Genomic DNA, 19,149 nt, shown 5'->3' on the forward strand with positions numbered 1-19,149 from the left:
GAAAGATCAAATATTACATGTCACAAGCATCTTAAACAGTGCACGTGGATTATGCAGTAAACAAGTAATAATCTGATGTAAATTAGATTATGTGTAGTGAAGTGCGGTTTCCATAAGTAACTTCTGAAATGATAACTCAATTGGAACACCTAGTGTAGCAAGGAGTGGGTAATAAATTTCTTCTAAATCATAAATTGTTCAAAGTTTCTGGACTCGAATTGGAAGGTTCCAGAAAATTATTTGACTGTTTGTGGTATCCAAAGATTATGGCTTGTAACGTGAACAACAGTCAGCTAAACACCGGTACTCACAGCAAAAATAATATCTATTTATAATACAAAGGAACTCCCCAGTGAGGCAATAAAACTACACACTGGTTTGCATTAATTACAGTCAAGGAACAAACAATGTGAATTAATGTTTTTATCCCATGACTTTCTATTTTATAATGCATCAAAAGTAACGTGCCATGCAAACCGAGTCAATTTGTCCAAAATTAATAAAATAACGTTAAAAAAGCAACTTTGGAAGACAAATTAGCTGAACAATGCATTCTCACAGCAACTGGTCTGAATGGAACAGATTCATGTACATGGTACTCAGTATCCATGTGATATCATGTTACCGTGCAATATCAGGCTTCCAAATTAAATTATTATCTAACAACTTCACAGAGTTGAAAGAGGCAGCTCAAGCTATGGTTAATAAGGACAAACGGGAATTGATAATCCATGGCTAGTAAGGATGCATGGGGACTGCGAACACATAAATCAGTAAGGACACAAGGGGGCTAATAATAACGTGAGGTTTGAAAATGCAATGGTCTGTAAGGGAACATGGGAACTGTCAACGAAATGACCTGTAATTATGCATGGTGATTGATAAAGCAAAGTCAGTGATAAAGTACGCGTGTTAATAATTGAATGATCAGGATGGATACATGGGGCGAGGCAATACAATGGCCTGGAATGATGGATGAGAAACGTTAATACAATGGTCTGGAAGGATGCTTTGGGACTGAGAATTCAGTGCTTAGTAAGAATAGATGGGGAGCAGAAATAAAACGTGTTGCAGGAATGCATGAAACAGACTATCGAACTTTCAATAAGGGTGTATGATGGCTGAAAATTCTATGGTCAGTCAGGATACTTGGTATGATCATTGAATTGGCAGTAAGCTTACATGGAGACGAATAATCCCATGGGAAGGTCCGAGATATGGAAACTGATATTAACGGGTTCACTCAGAAATCCAGGACTAACAATGCAGTGGTCAGCAAGCATATATGACGACTATTAAAGAATCGGCAGCCCAGGCATATGGGGCTCTTAATTCATTGATCAGCAAGGATACATTTGGAGCAATCATGAAATTACATTTCAGACACATGGGAACTGCTGAACGAATGGTCAGTAAAGATACATAGAAACTTTTAATTAAGTGGGAATTTAGGGCACATGGAACTGTTGCTGTCTCCACGTTGGCAGGATAGTGGAGAACAAAAAGCACCATTATAATTTAAATGGAAACATATTGCAGAATTCTGCTGTACAGAGGGAGCTTTGTATTCTGATACATGAATAATAAAATGAAAGCTGGAATCCAGATACAACAATTGATTAGGATGGCAAATGGAATGTTGTTGCTTATTACAAGGGGAAAGGAATTCACATATAGGTAACAAAAATAAAAATACCTGCAAAAACTCAGCAGGTCTGGCAGCATCTGCGGAGAGGAACACAGTTAACGTTTCGAGTCCGTGTAATTCTTCAACAGAACTAAGTAAAAGTAGAAAAGAGGTGAAATATAAGCTGGTTTAAGGGGGGGGCGGTAGGACAGGGAGAGTTGGATAGAGGGCCAGTGATAGGTGGAGATAACCAATAGATGCCATAGACAAAAGGCCAACGAGGTGTTGAAGGTGATGATATTATCTAAGGAATGTGCTAATGGTGACATTAAGGGTAGAAAGCAGGAAAAGCAAGGTACAGATAGCCCTAGTGGGGGTGGGGTTGGGTGTAGGGAAGGGATCGAAATAGGCTAAAAGGTAGAGATAAAACAATGGATGGAAATACATTTAAAAATAATGGAAATAGTTGGGAAAAGAAAAATCTATATAAATTATTGGAAAAAAAGGGGAATTGGAAAGGGGTTGGGGATGGAGGAGAGAGTTCATGATCTAAAATTGTTGAACTCAATATTCAGTCCGGAAGGTTGTAAAGTGCCTGGTCGGAAGGCGAGGTGCTGTTCCTCCAGTTTGCTTCACTGGAACAATGCAGCAGGCCAAGGACGGACATGCGGGCATGAGAGCAGGGTGGTGTGTTGAAATGGCAAGCGACAGGGAGGTCTGGGTCATGCTTGCGGACAGACCGAAGGTGCTCTGCAAAGCGGTCACCCAGTCTGCGTTTGGTCTCTCCAATGTCGAGGAAACCGCATTCGGAGCAGCGAATGCAATACACTAAATTGAGGGAAGTGCAAATGAAATGCTGCTTCACTTGAAATGAGTGTTTGGGCCCTTGGACGGTGAGGAGAGGGGAAGTGAAGGGACAGGTGTTGCACCTTATGCGGTTGCATGGAAAGGTGCCGTGCGAGGGGGCTGAGGCGTAGGGGGTGATGGAGGAGTGGACCAGGGTGTCCCAGAGGGAATGATCCCTGCGGAATGCCGCCGGGGGGGTGGGGGTTGAAAGGAAGATGTGTTTGGTGGTGGCATCATTCTGGAGTTGGCTGAAATGACGGAGGATGATCCTTTCAATGCGGAGGTTGGTGGGGTGATAAGTGAGGACTAGGGGGGCCCTATCATGTTTCTGGGAGGGAGAAGAAGTTGTGAGGGCGGATGCCCGGGAGATGGGCCGGACACAGTTGAACACTAATGTTATTCAACTTTCTTAACTTACTGACTTCTGGAAAACTGTTGTTTAGATAACTGCTAGTTTTTAAAATGCAATTCAAAATGAAGTATCGCGAAAGACCTTCAGCTTTTGTTCTCCCTACCCTTCGAAACACGTGTGATATATCATGTTCGCATTCTTAAAAATAGATATGCTAGAATAATGTCTCCAAGTTTCTCATTCAACCAGTTACAAATTTTCCATAATTCCGACCTGACATCAGAATTTATAAATATGCTTGTCTACTACATTCGAACATTTCACCACATTGTATGCTTGAAAGTATGTGCACTGTCTCCATTTGCCTGCACTGAAACAAGTTAGCCCTGCATCTTTAACAGTCAAATGCATTTTTAAACTTAATTTAAACTAGCAAGTTATGGTTTTGGTTGGCATCAAAAGTTACAGCAAAAATTTGATGAAATGTGCTCCCACATTTATCACAAAAATAACGTATTTTACATTACCTGGGCTATTTGCCTCATTGACGTGTAGATTCCCATCTTGTAGTTGTAGGTGAATAAATTGGACATGGATATGCGGGAGAGTTCTGGAGTGCAAGATTTCAATGCGACCAGCGGGATGTTGTCAAGGCGAAAACTTTGCATGATCCAAAACATTCAACCCTACCCTGAAACCACATGGTGTGATTCGAAGTGTTTCAAAGGTTGAATTGGTGAATTTGGGGACCTAGAGATGAAGACAGGGAAGATCATCCATCTTCATAATGAGTCGTTACATTATGAAATGAACCAAGTGGGAATGCACTTGAAAAGAATTAATTTGCATCTGATCCAGCAATGTCAGTGGGCGACTAATCAGGTGGCTAATATTCTTAAAGCACGGGTTCAAATCGAACCACAACAGCTGGTGGAATTTAACATAATTTGGTTAATGAACAAGTGGAGTTGAAAGCTAATCTCAGTCATGTTTTCCATTAAAACATCGTCGGTTGCTCTAAAAAGCCATCTTGCTCACACCCTTGAGAGGAGGATATATGCCATGCTTTTCTGGTCTTGCCAACAAGTGACGCCGTACTCACAACAGTGTACTTGACTCTTACCTGCCCTCTGAAATGGCTTGGTCAGTCACTCAATTATAACAACCGGTAGGGAGAAGTCGTAACAGATGGGCTTGAGTTATTTCAGAAGTCGTTTATCACCATCAACTTCCTAAGTTCAATTAGGAATGAGCATGAAATCAATGAGTCGGAAACGCAATACAATACCTGGAGCTGACACTATTGTCAGGAATACTGACAGGTGAAGGAAGCCAGCCAGAAGCTGAGGCACGGGGCAAGCCTCTTAGCGTGGTTGACTTGGCAATTGGTCTCCGAGTCGCGGTAACGCCTCTTTATTGACAAAATGGAGCTGAACCGTCCCACTGTTTCCTGTCATTGCAATTGGTGGGCATGTTGTGGGCACCCACAGTCAGGAACTTCAGCAACTCGCTGACCCGCAGATCAAACGATGAGGAAGGCCCGGGAAACAACTTGCCATTTTTCCTTGGAGAACAAATTGAGGCTGTTGACAATGATGGCAGTGTTCTTTGGCTCTAGCTTTTCTGCTCCTCTTGTTTTTGTCTGGCACCAAATGCTTAAGAAATAAGACAATATTCAATGGAACTCCTTCTCAACTGTGGTGCGATATCTGCTGAGCAGCTTAAATCCTCATGAGAGTCTTTGCTCTCAATATTTCCAGTGAGATGCTATTGTAAATAAAAGTATTTATACTGGCTGGAGCCGGACATCAGAGAGCAGGAGGCGGCGACTGGGACTCACACTCCTCCCCAATAACAGCCTGAACCCTTCTCTGCCTGAGTCCAGCTTCATTTACAGTCATTAAGCCACATAATTGCAGGCGTCACTCGCAATTATCAGAATAAAACTGGATTTATTGAATTAGAGTCTCTCAACCGTAGTAATATTCGAATCGTATTTTATGATGTTCTGCACTTGTCACATATGAAACACGTGTTTCTTAATCTCATGCAACATTAGAAAAATTCTCCACTGACTTTGCCTAATGATTTCGTGTTTGCTGCTCTTATGTTCAGTTTGTTCCCCCAACATACTCAACACTTATGTACAGTGTGTGACAAGGAAAGAGCAATTGACGAGCCGGAAGGAGGACATTCACTTCACAAATTATGGAAAACAACTGTGGCTGCTGTGCAGAGAATTCAATAGGCTGTGTCCAGCCGGATGCTCAGAGATAGAAAGCCAACTACAGCCGTGTGTTAGTAAAGGAACATAGCCACACAGGAATCTGCCCAGCTACAATGATTTCATCCAGCCCAGTGACATATCCACTGGTTAGATTGGTATTCATTTTCAAGCACTTACTCAGCTTCTAATTATTGAACGCACCTGAGCCCTCAATGAATGATCTAAGATTACAAACCCTAAGAATGATTGTCGGAGACTAGAGACATTCTGACAAACCATCGTGCACAAACCCAATGAATGATTCTCAAAGCCTGTGGCTTAGCTGACGCTCATGGGAGCATAAACCCTCGACGTAAATCACAGAGGCCGAGACTTTTTGAAACACTCGGAAGCATAAACCCTGGGGATGATCTCCAGAGCTTGGCCATATCAGACCGCCGAGCGAGCAGAGACGCTGGACATGCTACATATCGTGGGCTGATTTGAATAAGACCTACATAAGAGCTGAAAAATCGGGAGTTGCTTCCAGATGTTGGGTCTATCGGACACAGAGTGCCCTGGCAGCACAAACACTATGAATGATTCTCAGAAGCTGCGCATCTGCGACACAGCCACTACTGGAATCATAGGCCCAGGAATTATCTCCAGGTGCTGTCCCTATATGACACAAGCAGTCAGGGGAGTACAAACCGTATGCATGATCCCCTGTTTCTGCGCCTACCTGACACAGGCAGGCCAGTGAGCACCGCCTGGCATTGACTTCCTGCAATAGAAAATCCATATCCAAGCTTAAACGATGCAGGGACTTACTGTGGGATGAGATGAATTCAGTGAAACTCGATGGGTACTTGCTTGGAACAGGTTGATGGGCAAACCGTGGAAGTAATATTAGATAGAATGGGGGATGTTAGAAATATAGAACAAGCAGAATTCACGGAAATACGTTGTGCCATGCACATATTTTAAGAATCGGTGCTTAAACACAATGACTAAGGTTTTGGTCGTAACAGGGGAGAACTCCCTTGTCTTTATGCTAGTGGGAAGGGAAATTTTACATCTTCACATGAGAATCTGTTTCCCTTTCCATGGATGCAGACTGACCATGCTGAGCATTTTTTATCCCTTGCTTTTGTTTCTGAATGCCAGCAACCACGATAATTTGCGTTTTAAAAACAATGTGATGTGAGCCTCGCTGGAAATTTCAGCATTCGTTGCCTACCCTGAATTAGCCTGGAGAATGTGGCAGTGAACCGCCTTTCTGAACCTTTGCAAGCTTTCCGTCTTTATTCTTAGTTGGTGGCATTGGGACAACTGAATGGTAAGCTGTGCACTTTCAGAGGCAGTGAAAAGGGAACCGCATCACAGTGCAAGTGGAGTCGCATGTAACTCATACAGGATAAAGAGGAGAGATTCCCTTCCCTGAAAGACATTAATGAATAACATTGTCTGCCTTTATTTCTTTTCCAAAATTCGTTACTCTCGAGTTTATTATTCATGGCACTAGTGTATTTATTTGCGATTTATTAATTGGATGAATTTAAATTCCTCCAGCTGCCGTGTGGAATTTGAGCCCCTGTCTCTGGACCATTAGTCCAAGCTCAAGGATTAGGAGTGTAGTAACATTATACTGTTATTGCCACTACGCTACCCAGAAGAATGGGATGTAAATAACATGGCAACATCTGAAAAATAGCACCACAGAGAATGCAAAACCCCTTCAGCACTGGGTTATGCCCCTGGAACATGGACTCAAGTACCTTCAAGTGGATGTTGCTGTATGATCTTCTGACGAAAAGGTTAAAGTGATTCCCCTGAGAGAAGGCTAATAACCTGTCAAAGTTTTCAAACAATTATTATTTTAACATTCTGCCACCTCCCTCGGTGTATCTAAATTTCAGGATCATAGTCAAATCTGACGCGGATCAGTTGAATTGGCAAGGGTTAGTCATGTCAGTGGGCTATACTTTTTTTCCTCAAAATGTGATAATCGTGCACGGATCAAGGTGCAATTTATTCCTGAGGGAACATCTGAAAACACACAAAGAAGAAGGACTCGTCGAACTTCAGCATACTGCTGCGAGTGGTCCACTCTCAGAGTAACTACAAGCTGGGGGTTTTCTCTTTAGGACCGAGCGGTGTATGAGATTTAGTGCAAATTGTTAAATTGATGAATGATTTTTGTTTTACTTTTAGGGGGAAACTGCTTCCAATGGCAGGTGGGACAGTAGCCACATGACACTGAATTATTAGCTATGAATTCACGGAACTTCCCTGTGAATATGTTAGATAAACCATGTTTCCGCTTATGCTGCAAACGAAGTTGCCTCTATTTACGTTGAACTAGGCCTGTCTATTTTTATAGGGGCCCATGCAGGATCAATCAGTTCGACATTAGGCCATGAATCGGATTATATTACATCAAACCTGGCCTCTCTCTACAACTAGCAAGTTCGAAGAGAGCGATATATGGAGAGAGGGAGAGGGGGAGAGAGAGATGGAGAGAGGCAGAGTAACAGAGTGATACTGGGAGATGGCAATGCAGAGGATAATAGGGAGACCGTGAATATTAGAAATAAAATCAGTTTGATGGTAAGTGTCAGGAGAGCCTGGGACACTTTCGAAGCGGGGAAAAGGTTTAAAATAGAAGAGCATTGCTTCTCCATCTTTAAAAAACAATCCACATTGACATGGGCAGAGGGTGGGCCTGTGGACAGAAAACAGAGTCAGAATAAAGAGGTCATTTTCAGCTTGACAACCTGGTACTAGTGGGCTGCCCCACGGATCACAGGTTTGCTGACAATACGATGTTAGGTGGGAAAGAAAGACCATAGAGGCTGGATTCGGGGATATGGACATGTTAACCGAATGGGTAAGAAAGTGGCAGGATGGAATAATGTGTGAAAAACGTGATTCTCTTCGGGAGGAAGAATAGAACAACAGAATCTTCTTGAAATGATGAGAAGCTATTAAATGTTGTTGTCCAGAGGGATCTGACAGTTCTTGTACACAAAGCACAGAAAGTTAACATTTTGGTGCAGCTAACAAGAAGGAAGGCAAATGGTGAGTTGTTTTTTATTGCCAGAGAATTGGAGTACAAGAGGGAGTCTTGCTCAGATGATACAGGGATTTGGGGAGGAAATGGACACAGTGAAGAAACATAAAATGGCTGACTGATGTGTGTAGACATATTCTTTTGTTACAGATTCCCAGAGAGGGAGAGAGAACGAGAGAAACAAGGAAAAGACACGGACTGAGAGAGTAAGAAAAAGAGAGGGACACAGAGTGAGAGGGGGACCGAGAGACAGAAAGTGAAAGGAGGATATTGATCAGAGCACATGGGGAGAGAAGGATTTCATTTAATCCCTCAACCTTGTTCCGACATTCAATGAGGACATGGCTGCTCTGTGATCTGACCCTATATCATTTGGCACCTTTGGCAAACAGAAATCTAGCAACATCACATTTAAAGGTTAACAAGTCACTCAGAATCAGTCACAGGGAAGATGGAGCGATAGTCCGTGGACCAGTAATCCAGGGAGCCCGGCTATTTTCTTTTCGAAAAATCGACTTAATTCATAAAATATGTGAAAGAGCATGACAAACCATTTCTAAATCGCCATCACAAAAAGTGCAATCAGATACAACATTTACACATGGTTCACGGGGTGCTTGTTTACAAGCAATGAATATTACAATCATTTCAACGTGGTCATTAGAGACAGTCACACAGTGCAATGGTATTGGAGTTATCGCCATACACCATGTTGCACTCTGAGGTGCATCAATATAATTAGAATACATTTAGTATTCACTACATAGATTTATCGTGAGTCGTACAACCCGAGGGGCCTATACAATTCCCAGCCCCTCGGTGCACTGTGGCAGAAAGGTCTTAGACAGCGATCTTTCCCCATTGCGCCTTTGCGGCGGCTGCCCTAAGCTTTACTACATCCCTCAGCACGTAGTCCTGGACCTTGGAATGTTCCAGTCTGCAACACTCTGCCGGGAACAACTCTTTGCACTGGAAGACCAATGAGCTCTGGGCAGACAAAAAGAGCGTCTTTCACCTAGTTGATGATCCTTCAGCTGCAGTTGATGTTTGTCTCGGCGTGTGTCTCTGGGAACAGCCTGTAGAGCACAGAGTCCTGTGTCACAGAACTGCTCGGGATGAACCTCGACAAAAACCATTACATCTCTCTCCAGACTTTCTTTGTAAAGGCACATTCCACAAGGAGGTGAAGAACGGTCTCTTCCCCACACCCCCCCACCCACCACCCACCCCCACCCCCACACCCCCCCCCCCCCCCCCTCCACAGACACTTAGGGGGCAACGTGCAGAGGGGGTGAGTGTCCTGGCTCAACGATTTGACAGGGAGGGCCTTTCTCACCACCAGCCATGCTACAGCGTGGTCCTTGTTACAAAGTTCTGGCGATGAGGCATTCTGCCAAATGACTTTGACAGCCTGCTCGGGGAACCAGCCGATAGGATCCACCATCTGCTTTTCCCGCAGGGCGTCTAGGACGTTACGTGCCGACCACTGCCTGATGGGCTTGTGGTCAAAGGTGTTTCTCTGCATAAAACTTTCCACGAGGGACAGGTGGTACTACCTGGAGTTTTCCGCAGTAGCGTGGCCAGACAAATCCTTCGCAACACCGGGGACAGGTAGAACCTAAGCATTTAGTGTTTGCATACCAACGATCTACGCACAGCATGACTTTCCTGTCATGTGGTCCTCCGCTCGCAGCCTCCTCTAGGAGCTGATAACTGCCTGCCTCAGTGTCCACCTTTCACACTCCCCTTTATGTGCTGCTGACTGCCTGTCCCACGGTCCACCCCTCACACTTTCCTCTAGGTGCTGTTGACTGCCTGTCCCGAGGCTCCACTCTCACACTCTCCTCTAGATGCTGCTGACTGCCTTTCCCAGGGTCCTCCTATTACACTCTCCCCTCGGTGCTGCTGACTACATGTCCAAGCCCCCTCTGCTCGCAATCTCCTTTGAAAGGCTGCTCTAATTTCGTCCACTAATTCCGCTGCTCTTAATAAAGAGCACAAATGTCAGTGACACAGTTGTGCGTGTGTGTGTCAATAAAAGGAGTACAATCATGGGACAATATGTATTCCCATTCCAGAGCTTATTCTACCCTGATGTTCCAAACATTACTCAGGAGCGATATTGAGGTTCCTTCATTATACAGATAAGCTTGGTATCCAATGAGAGATGACAGGCCAAACTCTCTCGCCCACATTATTGTAGAGATAGTTCGGGGCTCTTGGGGCTGTGAGAATGAACCAAGCTTGGGTCATAACTGGTAAAGGAACTGGAAACTGACTGAGAACACGTTGACAAACTGAACTGTGCGGTTCCTTTTCCAGTTTTAAAATGACACAATGGGTAAATATTGTGAAGACAGTAGCATTGTACCTGGGAGGCGAGGCCAGTTGTTACATAGAGCCAGAGGACAAACAGGTCAGTTACAATGTGCCATCCATGTGGGATTTACCGTTTTCATCATTTAAATAATTTAACAATTAAACCGAGTAGATACTTCACCCCATTTATTAACTCCTCTCTGAACTTACTCTGGGTTCCCGCATAAATAAAAGGGTTGATGCAGGAACTGAAAAGCTTCAAGATAAAGCCACTCTCCTCCAGAATAAAATTTGATTCTTTGAAATTGGAACCAGAGAAATAAGTAACTCTCGCAATTCTGACGTAGAGGAAGGTTATAAAAGTTAATGAATCTAATGTGATGAAGCTGCCTGAAATGGCGAAGAGTAAAACAATGGACTTTCTCCGCTTCTCCATCTCTGGATCACTCTGATTCTCTCCATTGCTCTGGGCCCGGAGTCTCCTGCGGGCCCGACTGGCCGCGAGAATGTGCCTGACGGTCAGAGCATTGAGCAGTAAAATCAGGATGGATGGAAGACAAGGGCTTAAAATGTGGAGAATCCAGTCATATGCCACCCAAGAAGGTGACGTATAAAATATGCGTTTTATGCTGCAGAACCAGGGCACATTGTGAGTTATGTACAAAGGTTTATAAATCAAATACAAAAAGGAAGTTATAAAACAGCTGATTGCACAGACTGTTCCGATAACCAGCGCTGCCGCCTTCTCGGTGCAATATTTTATTTTCAACTTTTGACAACAAATGGCCACAAATCTATCAAAGGTGAAAGCGACTGTTAACAGTGCTGAACAGCCTAAGGCTGCATAGTTGAAGACAGAACGGAGACTGCAGACCGGTGTGATGGCCAGGAAACTAAATGGGAAATAAATACCAGCGATCCGGTTTAATATCACAGAATTGATAATGACCATGAGGTCCGACACGGCCATAGAAACCAAGTAGTAAGTGATACATCTGGAGAGACCGCATCTTCCTCGAGACAGGATCATAATCACTGCCAAGTTAGCTGTAAGAGAGAGTGAGAGAAATTGAGTGAGAGAGAGTGTCTTTATCATGTGAGTTCTTGGGAACAGCAACGCTACTGGTCGAAAACCAAAATGACACTCATTTCACTGGTTTCTGTGTCAAATATCCTGCTTTGCACTTGATGCTGTTTGGAAATTGTCCTTTATGCGACAGGAACGTCTCCTGTGATTAAAATAATAAATTATGTTTCGTTTTAAAGTAGGAAAGTGCAAATACCTAATAAATGTAAAATAACGCATTGAAACATGCTGGAGAACCAAAGGCCAGTCACAAACACCTTGCATCAAACGTGGGTACGCCACACAGAGAAAGGAAATAGCATCAATAACATATTACAGGTGATAGGAACATGGAGAAATATAGAAACGAGGAGCAGGAGTAGGTCATTGTGTTATTGGAGCCTGCTCCGCCATTCAGTATGATCACTGCTGATCCTCTGTCTCAACACTGTCCTCCTGCGCTCGCCCCATACCTCTTAGCATCTTTAGAGTCCACAGATCTACCATTTAGCTTATATATATTCAATGACTAGGGCTACACAACCATCTATGGTAGAGAATTCCATATGTTCACCACCCTCTGAATGAAGAAGTTTCTCCTCATCTCAGGCCTAAATGGTCTCCCCCATACCCTGAGACTGTGACCCTTGTTCTAGACTCGCCAGCAAGGGAACTGTTATCCCTGCATCCAGTCTGTCCATCCCTGTCAGAACTTTATCTGTTTCATCGAGATTTCCTCTCATTCCTCTAAATTCCAGCAAATAAAGGCATATTCGGCCCAAGTTCTCGTTGTACGACAATCCTGCCATCCCATGAATCACTCTGATGAACCTTTGCTGCACTCTATCTATGGCAAGTATACCCTTTCCTAGGTAATGAGGCCAAAACTACAAACAATTATCCAGGTGCAGTATCACCAATGTCCTTTACAGGTGCAGTAAGACATCCTTGCTCTTGTACACAAGTCATCTCGCAATGAAGGCCAACATACAATTTGCCTTCTTAACTGCTCGTTGCGCCTGCATGCTTGCTTTCAGTGGTTGATGTGCCAAGACACCCAGATCCCTTTGTAGATTAACATTTCCGAGTCTTTTACCATTTAAATAATACCCCGCCGTTCTGTTTTTCCGACCTAGGTGGATAACTTCACAGTTATCGACATTATACTGCATATGACACTTATGTTCCCACTCTGCCAACCAGTCAAGGTCGCCTTGAAGCCTCTTAATAATCTCCTCATCGCTCACATTCTCACCGAGTTTCGTGTCGTCAGCAAACTTGTAAATATCAATTTGTTTCCACATCCAAATCATTGATATATATTGTGAATAGCTGGGGCACAAATACTGATCCCTCTGATAATCCACGAGTGATATTTAAATGATCGAAGAAAGAGACCGCAAAAAATAAACTAACAAGAAGTTCAGACCAAAACTTAGTTTTACAAAGTATTATATCCAGCTGGGTTCAAGACGCGGCCTCACTCTGTGAATTACTGTAAAATAACTCACTATTGGAAAGCTCCGCAGCCTAGCTGTTCAAAAATGATCATCAGATAGAGAAAGCCACGATAGGACAATTCATAGTTTCAGACTATTAGAGATGTTGACGAGCCGCAACAGTAACTCCCAGCACATCTCCTGGCCGTTGCCTGGGATCTCCGTTGCCGACACGGACCCCCAGAGCTGGCAGATGATAAGGGATCTTTCCGTTAAAGACCCCTTCAACAATTCAAAGCGGATTTAGCACTGCACTGTATTGTTAGGATAAATAATAAGTTTAGTCCTTTTGTGATGTTGCAATTAAAGCTTTTGCATCAGATGCGAGAACCGCCAACATTCGTGCCGTCACAAACTATAGGGAGGAAGGAGTGAAGGGGTGGACAGTCCTGGACATTACCAGACACTAGGAACAGCAAAATACCCGGACTCAGCAGCTGACACGGTAGAATTACCAGCAGCATCTAAGGTGGAGGAGGAGAATCGAGGTGAGTAGATAAGAGTTTCGGAGTGAGAGCAGCGACACTGCATTCAGTGAGTTTAGCACGAACACAGATTCATTCGTACATTGAACACAGGTTACTTTGCACATATTTCTGTTAACAGATCAATGGTTAGTAATGTCCCATCAAAAAAGTTAATCATAAAATACAGTTGGGGTTTAATAAAGATCTGAATAATTTCACTCAGTGAATCTCTTGTCGAAATTGATCAGTGTCAATAACATAATAAAATTACATTTACACCGTCTTAACAGTGCGACAACTCACCCACAGTGACGGTGTCAACAGGATAGGATCACGTTTACGCTGTGAAATAGTATGAGTAACCGTAAGAAATTGTGCAGCTAGAGTGAGGAAATTATACTTTGGAAGAGGAAAAAATTATATCATTATTTTTAGCTGCGACCATTATATTGGATAGATTTAACCAGTAAAGTTCAAACTGATATTATCAAGAGAGACAGAGAATTGATACCAGTAATGTGAAGAAACCACACTGATAAACGGCTAAAAGTACACTGTTAAAGGGGAGAAATTATATCATTAATGGGTATAAATTGCATCAGTAAATGTAAGTAATAATGTCGTTAAATTGGAGAACGAATATGTGAAAGTGTAGTAAAGAGGAGAAATTATGTCGATTGGAGTGCAGAAATTCCATGCTTGAAGGAAGAAGATACCGTGGAGGGGAGCCGGGGGAAGATAGAGAAGACCCGCGAGTAAATGAGAGCAATGATAAAGTATAATCAATGAATCCCGTAAGTAATAATTAACTACAATAATTTACCTGGAACCCCGATAACTGCAAGGAAAGGATAGTAAATGGCAAAGAAAAGATCTTTTCGTGATCCGTGCATGTTTAGCAAAAGTTGTCAGCGCGTTCTACACGACATTGAAAAATTGTCATGTTTATACCCGATGTCCGGCTCCCGGGAGTTAATTAAATGTTATTTATACTAATTGAAGCAAACAGATTACTGCAGCTGCTGCCAGTTTCGTGTTTATTTTTGATGGCATGTAATGCTTTTAAATGGCTCCGAAATGTCTCTAACGTAAAATACCCAGGGAGTACAGTTATGTACTCCCAATTATGTCCCTTCATAAGAAGATAATGAAAAGCTAAATAGGTGGTTTCATTGGCGAAAACGAGAGATGTACACGAATAATTATCGGGTGTCAACCGATCGATGCTGCGTTAGGCCTTCGCACAAGCGTCAATGAACCAGAAAGATTCTGGTCCGAAGGAAAAACTCTGTTTACTTCTCATTCCTGAAAATTGTTCAGTCCGAATGACATTGTGCTACAACACCATTGACTTCAAATACCTCTGAAGCTGTGCATCCAAACTCAAATCAACCTCTGTGAATTAATTGTGACATTTCCAATCATGCAGAGTTATTTTCAGTGAGGACAGGTCTAGTTCAGCACCTTTTCATTTAGTGAATTGTAGTGCAGATCAGCACAGTAGCTTTTCATTCTGTTCTGCACGAGTGCATTCACGGTACACTGCCCCATTTGAGTGCAATTACACTCAGTATTCACATGTCCAGTTAAAGGCGGGTATATTCAGTATGGGCATAGCCAATTAATTGAATTGTAATTCTGCATAGGCTGTTCTGGTTGATCATAGTTTCATTTTAATACATTTTTTCGCGTACATGTCCGCATTAACACCGGAACCGTGACTATCCCCGGGTTCATTCCACAAAGTTTCAGAAAGTCCAGGACATATCCAGTTTATCATGGTTAAATTCACCGTGGGGAGGACATGTTCACTAGGCTACACTCAGTGTTCAGACGCCGGTCTCAGCCCAGGCCAACACGTTAATTTAAGCAATGAAATGTACATTTGCACGAGCAGGTCCAAACCAGCGGTAATAAATTCAGTGTTTCGGGGCCGAGTTTAATATCAATATGTAGAGGGCCAGTTCAACCAGTTTACTCTCGGCACAGAGGCGGAGATCAAGGCGCTTTAATGCAGTGTGCACAAGTTCAATTCAGCCTGTTGCATTCACTGTTGATAGACGTAACTCCACCCTGTTAATTTCTGTGTGGACAGGTCCAGTTGAAACTGGTGACATTCCGTGTCGACAGATCTTGTTCCAGCCAGTGACATCCAGTGAACATAGACCTAGCTAATTCTTCTTCTTCTTAATAATAATAATAGTTATTATTATTATTATATATTATGATAACTTTAACGGGATGTAGGCCTCGCTGGAAAGGCCAGTATTTGCTGCCCTTCCTTAATTGCCCTTGAAATGAATGGCTTACTAGGCCATTCCCGAAGTCTGTTTAGAGTCAACCACATTGCTGTGTATCTGGAGTCTCACACAGGCCAAACCAAGTGAGGGCAGCGGATACTTTTCATGGGATGTGGACTTCAGTGGCAAGGCCAGCATTTGTTGTCCACCCCTAATTACCCTTGTGAAGATGGTTGTGAGCTGCCTTCCTGAATGACTGCAGTCCACCTGATGCAGTTACACCTTTACTGATGTGTGAAGGGAGTTCCAGGAATTTGACCCAGTGGCAGTGGAGGAACGACGATATTGTTCCAAGTCAAAACAGTTTAGACTTGCAGGAGCACTTGCAGGTGGTGTTGCTCCCAAGCGCTTGCGGCCCTTGTCCTTCTATTTGGCAGATGTTGCAGGTTTGGTGTGAGCTGGCCAAGGCCGGTCAGGTTAACTGATTGGGCAAAGCCTTTGGCGGATGGGCCATAATGTGGAAGGTGTGAGGTTGTCCACTTTCTGTGGAGAAGAGAAAAACATGATGCAGAAAATGACATGCTGTGGAAGCTTTTCGCCTTTCACTCAACAGGTACCAGATTGAATGCAGGGTAGTGGCTTCCCTGATCAGTTCATTATTCGCTGTATATCTCACAAACTCATGAGTGGGCCCCAGACTGCCACTATCTGTTTTTAAAAGTGCCCAGTCTACCTCAGGTCACACCGGACGGGTAAGCTGCCTCGTGAAATTGGACAGCAGGTGAAGCTAGCCGTTTCACGCTGAAGCTAGCCGTTTCACGCTGAAGCTAGCCGTTTCACGCTGAAGCTAGCCGTTTCGCGCAGTACTTGAGTTTTGCAGAAAAAAGACAATTTTTGTTGAAGCTTTTCTTCTTGCACTCATCAGAACAATTCGCAAGAAAATAGCAATGTCAGGGGATATAACATTTTTATGTTGTATGAGAAGAAAGTCCTAATTAATTGGTAAGTGGGGTAGAGGCGTTGCCACTGGAAATGCACCGATCCTTGATGACTGACAGTTAACTGCCAAACATTGTTTGAAATTTAAACCAGGCAGCTTGACTCTGATTGGTCATGACATTGCCCTGGGGAATGAATGAGCGAATAGCTGTTACTTGTTTTCTTTAGCTGAAACACGCAAAATGTGTGAACATGTTCTTCCTGGCTGCAAAGAACTATGCAGCAATAACACGAGTGGTGTTTACCACCAACAGGATGCTGCCATCAAGCCAAAAAGACGTTATGCCAACCACACCAATGAGAAAGATGGTGTATGAATTTCAGTGGCTGTGTGACGCCAGTCATTTAGGTCACAAGTCCGAACAAAAAGGGTATCACATCAAACAGCACGTTCCTTAGGCTGTCCATAAGGCAATAATAGTACTCAACAAATCCATGCTTGCAGAACTCGGAACATACTTTCCAACGTTAGACTGATTCTGCAATTTGAAAACACTTGCGAAATAATCCTGAATGTGCTAAGAATTACACGGACAATCAATTTAAGATTATCAGTCAGGCTCTCATTGTGGCTCACTTGCACCTACCTTTCTGGCCTGAGGAAAAAACAACTCCCTGAGAATTTCAAGCTGCTCTTTCTCCCCCCTGGCGACCCTCCTTCCTTTCAGCTTCCCACTTTCTATCCTCCTACGATTTAAAATGGTGAAAAAAAAGTTTATATCTATGAACCAACTCATAATAATTAGCTATCTCTGCTTCTTGCCTTGTCGTTTAAACCCTCTGTTCCTCCAAGTGTGCTCACCACCGAAGGAATTGAATCTTTAAACACTTCCAAAGAATAGCTTCTCTAAGAGCTGCATATGTTGCTTCTACATTTAATACCAGTATACACTGGTCAACATTACTTTGTTTTACTCTCTCAAACTCAATATAAGTTTTTCCCGGCTGTTTCCTTGTATTGCTAAATTTCTTTTCTGCTGCACCACAATCCACCGACACTTCTTCTGAAAGTGAAGCATAAGCCTCATGGGCTCCACCTACCAACCTGGACTGTTAAAGCAATGTCCAGATTTCTTGTACTCATTCCATCTGCTTAGTTATTCTCTCAAGTAAAATAAAGAACGTCCCTGCATTCCTTTCTTCAAGCTTTGGAAGAGCTTGACCAAATTTAAACATCTTCCCACTGGACTTTAGATTGGAAGTGGTTATTTGATTCTCAGAACCTCCCTCAGCCTCTGACATCTTTTTTATAAATTCCAGCTTTTTAAACTAATTTTCTCTCACCCTCTCCCTCCCTCTTTCCTCCCTTGCTAGTTTCTCCAGTGCCGATTCCCTCTCCTGCTTTCTTCCTCTTTCCTGCCTTTCTACTGCTTCCATTGAAATGCCTTCTCTATTTGCTTTTCGTTTTCCTCTGCCTCTAAAATTTTCCATTCCAGTTTTTTTGTTCATTCCCATTGCTTTTTCAAGTTCAATATTGCTCAATACCTCCAGCTGTCACTCACTATGTTCAGGTATCCATTGCAAATTCAAATGCTGTGCTACCACTTAAATTTTGTGTTCTTTCTGAGCCCTCAAGTTAACCCCAACTGCAACGTGTCTGTCAATTCTGTTAGTTTACCCTTTGGTACATTTTGTAAACGAATCAGTGTTATTTCCCCTACAAGAGAAAAGCCTGAGATATGGATAAAGCCACCGTTGCAGCCTCACCACTTTAAAATCCCTTACGGCAGCTCTTGAGTTTAATGTGCTTCTCATACCCATAGCCGTAAGATCCACCAACTCCAAACCAATCAAGGAATTTCAAAATTCCGGCTAAGAGTCACAAATTCTGTCATGATGTGGCAGATGGTGTTTGCCAGGCAGACAAAATACACAAGGGATATTTGGCCACGCTATCGCAACGGTTTGCAATTTGTATTTATTATGAGATGTGTCTGTTGAATTCAGAAGTAATGCATCATCTAAGACATTCAGAAATTTTGAAAATTAAATTAAAATGATTTTTAACAAAATAAAAGATTTCAAGCACATACATCAGACTACAGTAACGTAACAGTTTACCAAATCCAAAAATTCTTAATTAACCTAACTCCCAGCTACCTACCGCCTTTAATGCAACAGTTGAAAATAGTTTTTAGATTTAAGAAGCAAGCCACCACGTTACCACAACACCCAGGCGAGAATGGAATTCGAAAAGGCTTTTCTCCGGCTTTAGTTACTGTCCACAGCAGACTTTTGCAAAATATAGCTGAAGGCTTCTCAAAAGCTTTTTCACGCACTCCTGTTAGATCTTACATGTCCCTGCTTCAACCCCAAAATAGCTTTTCATTCCTCTTTCTATATGTTTCTCCATTTTTCACCTGTAAATTCCACTGTTCCATATGTCTTCACAAATTTACTTTTCCCATAAAATAATTATCTTTCTTGATACCAATATAAGCACTTTCCTTTTTGT

The 19,149-nt window shown here is 42.8% G+C and overlaps 1 long non-coding RNA gene and 1 pseudogene across 2 annotated transcripts in view; one reads left to right on the forward strand and one right to left on the reverse strand.

Annotated features, from left to right (window-relative positions):
• The window catches only part of LOC144698296 (uncharacterized), an 869,665-nt gene that overhangs the window by 430,211 nt on the left and 420,305 nt on the right, over window positions 1–19,149 (reverse strand). The window lies entirely within an intron of this gene.
• LOC144698291 (cytochrome c oxidase subunit 7C, mitochondrial pseudogene) lies at window positions 4,297–4,492 on the forward strand (annotated as a pseudogene).

The sequence above is a fragment of the Cetorhinus maximus genome, chromosome 23, assembly GCF_964194155.1.
Source record: "Cetorhinus maximus chromosome 23, sCetMax3.hap1.1, whole genome shotgun sequence".
Taxonomy (NCBI): domain Eukaryota; kingdom Metazoa; phylum Chordata; class Chondrichthyes; order Lamniformes; family Cetorhinidae; genus Cetorhinus; species Cetorhinus maximus.